This window comes from Limulus polyphemus, unplaced genomic scaffold (assembly GCF_000517525.1).
Source record: "Limulus polyphemus unplaced genomic scaffold, Limulus_polyphemus-2.1.2 Scaffold359, whole genome shotgun sequence".
In the NCBI taxonomy this organism is placed as follows: domain Eukaryota; kingdom Metazoa; phylum Arthropoda; class Merostomata; order Xiphosura; family Limulidae; genus Limulus; species Limulus polyphemus.
Window position 1 is genome coordinate 116,218 of NW_013665969.1, and position 4,171 is coordinate 120,388.

At 35.3% G+C, this 4,171-nt stretch overlaps 1 protein-coding gene across 1 annotated transcript in view; it reads left to right on the top strand.

Moving 5' to 3' along the window:
- Positions 1–4,171, top strand: part of LOC111085381 (nephrin-like) — an 83,250-nt gene that overhangs the window by 77,191 nt on the left and 1,888 nt on the right. The window lies entirely within an intron of this gene.

Here is a 4,171-nt window from a genome sequence, read left to right on the forward strand (position 1 = left end):
TCAATACCCGTGGTGGGCAGAGCACAGATAGCCCATTGTGTAGCTTTGTGCTTAATTACTTGATAATTGCTTGATAACTAACATTAAACAACTTAAGGTTTTACTTTTTTTAGGATAAACTCTTAAATTCACAAAATATGGACATTTCTTAAATTATTAGGATATTTCTGCCTCAAGGAATATGAAAAAGAAGCTTTTTAGGCCAAACAAATGTAGGGAAAATCGTATCTGCAGTTATGTATCATTTTAATAATATGATTCTGTGTATGTATGTGGTGTGTGTGGCCCCATAGTTAGTATGCCGGATGTGGATGTCGTTCACTATCTCTCTTTCTTATAGCCTATAGGCCCAAATTAGGGGCGGCAAGCACAGATAGCCGTTGAGTAGTTTTGCGCGAATATCAGAAAAACAAACAATTATTGATCTCAAATAGGGGTTTATAATTCACAATGAACATCTCATGCAAGAAACTGTGGAAATAGTGTGTTTTATCGCGATGACGACAAAATCATCGTAAAACAAATAAAAAAGCCATATTAAAAAATGTAGATGCATTTCTGTTCATGCCATGGCAAAACGATGGCTCAGTTGTGAGTTTGAGAGGTTATAACGGTACACATCGAGCTTCGATACCAATGGTAAACAGAGCACGGGCAGTCCATTGTGTATATTTATGCTTAACAACAAATATATCATAGCAAAACATATATTACTTCACCAGGTATAAGCTGCGTATTAATGACAAACTGTACTAACGAGAATTAGCCGAGATTTAAAACAATTCGTGATTATACGAGATTTTTTATTATAAAAATTCATATTCCATTTGTAGTTTAATTTTATTCTTTTCAGTTTGAAAGTAGAACGTTTACTCTTTATGAAAAAATACGATAAGATTACTGAATTGTTGTATTTGTGAATTAAACTATGTTTGAGAAATAAAATAGTAATTATTTCTTTTAATAATAAATAAATGACCCGACTAAAGCATCTCAGTGTTCTGGTCTGGCCTATTACAATGTAAGAGTGTGAAGCGTGAAAACCGAATAAAACGTGAAGATAGAAGGATTTTTATATAAGTGCTTCATTCAGACGTAATGAACAGAACATTAGGATAATAATACACGTCGCATTAGATGTCCTGAAACTGGAACCTTCAACTTTTATATAAATGGTTACAAGACACAAATGTTCATAGAATTTGTTTGTTATGAATTTCGCGCAAAGCTACACAAGGGCTATCTGCGCTAACCGTCCCTAATTTAGCAGTGTAAGATTAGAGGGAAGTCATCACCACCCACCGCCAACTCTTGGGCTACTCTTTTACCAACGAATAGTGGGATTGACCGTCACATTATAACGCCCCCACGGCTGAAAGGGCGAGCATGTTTGGTGGGACGGGGATTCGAACCCGCGACCCTCAGATTGCGAGTCGAGCGCTTTAACCACCTGGCCATGCCGGGCCATTCATCATAGAAAGAAAACCTTCTATCTTCTTCCCATTTCATCCCGACGAAAGAATGCCTACAAAATAATGAGAGCTCGTTTGTCTTATATTTTGATTTATCTCTTTTATTTTATCCTATTTACAAATAAATACGAGAACAGGTACGATTTTCTCTTGACCTTCTATCAAGAAGACAGAAAATACATAGATGAAGAAAACCTCTGTTAAATTACGAATCATTCATCAAATTGTTTCATTATCTCTCTAAGGTCTTAAAACTTGAAAGATACAATTCAATCTAGCTTAAGTAAATGGGAAAAAATACGAAAGGCCAAAAGACCAATTAGGGATTTTTCAGGCTCACATATACCAAGTCTAGACAGTCATTAAATATCCATAAGGTATAGAGAGTACAATACAGGCCTGAAGAATCTGCTTAGAAACTTTCCTCATAATATAAAAATCAATATAATGTATTCCTAATATATTCATCAAGCAGTGCAATACTACACCAACCAATGTTAGAGTTTATAGTTATATTACACACACAATACTTCCGATAAATAATGCGATATTATGTTAAGTCATTGAATCTTGTTTGTACTAAAAGCTCTACAAGTCTTTTCATGATTGAAAGCATTAAGTACGAGTTGTTGTTTGTTTTTTTCAATTAAAGAACATAATTCAAAAGCAATTGCAAATAATGATATGGATTAATTATGAAATGCGATTGTAAGTTTACGCTTGAAGGAGATTGAAACTTGAATAAGAAAGTACATTCTCTTGTCAAATATTTTTAACCATAAAAATTTATTATGGATATATATGGATGTTTCTGTATCAGAAGCTTTAGAAAAAAAAAGCCATAATAAAGGAACTTGAAGATAGTTTTTATATGCGGAAACATCTGTTAGCTGAGTTCTTGCACAGATCTTAAAATATAACGTTGATAAACGGAAACATCGGCACATGTAGATATGTAGATCTTGAAAGTCAAGTTGTTCAAAACTTGAAAATAGCGTTGATATCTGGACCAATTGGACCTACTGTGCTTATTCCACACGTAAGTTGTTGCCTGCTATACACAAAGATGCGATACCTACCACACAGAAAAGTATGGCTATTTATGAATTCTCGTGCCACTGCGAATGTCGGTACGTAGATCGCACTTCACAAAAATTGCAGGATAGAATTAAACAACATGTACCCACATCCATAAGAAATAAGAGTGTGAAAGAAAAGAATTTACCATGTCGCTCCTGTAAAACAAAAGTTCTACCACCATCAGCGATTGGCCAGCATTTACTAGTGAACCCGACTTGTGCTGACAACTACACGGATAGCAGGTTTAAAATTATTGCAAATGGTCTGTCAACCTTTCATCTCTATAAATCAGGAAATGTCACAGACCTACTGAAGGATGTGTAGATTGTATAGGAATTCTTTTTGGTGGCAAAGGACAGGTTTATGTGTTTTAATAAAGGTGGCTGGCAAAAATTACCTAATTTTCTTTGGTTTGTTTTTAATTTCCCGCAAAGCTACACGAGAGCTATCTCCGCTAGCTGGCCTTAATTTAGCAATGAAAGATTAGAGGGAAGGCAGCTAGTCAACACCACCCACCACCAACTCTTGGACTATTTTAACAATGAATATTGGGATTGACCATCACATTATAACGCCCCCACGACTGAAAGGGCGAGCACGTTTGGTGGGACGGAGATTCGAACTCGCGACTATCAAGTGCCCTAACATAATTTGAAAACATATGACACAATTTTATAAAGTAGTAGCTTTATTTTAATACCTGGTTTATTATTCAACTCAGCCAGAACTTAAAACAGGGAGTGTGTTAAGTATAACCTCTGCTTGTAGAGAACCATATAACTGGAGTACACATAATTAGGATTTGAATATAGTTTTTATATGCGGAAACATCTGTTAGCTGAGTTCTTGCATAGATCTTAAAATATAACGTTGATAAACGGAAACATCGGCTTATGTAGATACGTAGATCTTTAAAGTCGAGTTGTTCAAAACTTGAAAATAGCGTTGATAACTGGAGCAATTGTTGGTTGAGATGTTGCAAAGGAAACATCTGCTGAAGCTTTCCACCAGACACTAGTCATAGCAGAATCGTCTAGGAAATAGTACAGCTTATAAAATGAGTCAGATCAACGTAAGCCGGTTAGGCAATCACTGATTCGCATGTCCTTAAGCCGGCCTTCTTCATATTAAATGGAAATAACTCAGAGTTAGATAGTGCCTTCTTCATATCAAATGGAAATAGCTCAGAGTTAGATAGTGCCTTCTTCATATCAAATGGAAATAACTCAGAGTTAGATAGTGCCTGCTTCATATTAAATGGAAATAACTCAGAGTTAGATAGTGCCTGCTTCATAGTAAATGGAAATAGCTCAGAGTTAGATAGTGCCTGCTTCATATTAAATGGAAATAACTCAGAATTAGGTAATGCCTTCTTCATATCAAATGGAAATAACTCAGAGTTAGGTAATGCCTGCTTCATATTAAATGGAAATAGCTCAGAGTTAGATAGTGCCTTCTTCATATCAAATGGAAATAACTCAGAGTTAGATAGTGCCTGCTTCATATTAAATGGAAATAGCTCAGAGTTAGATAGTGCCTTCTTCATATCAAATGGAAATAACTCAGAGTTAGATAGTGCCTGCTTCATATTAAATGGAAATAGCTCAGAGTTAGATAGT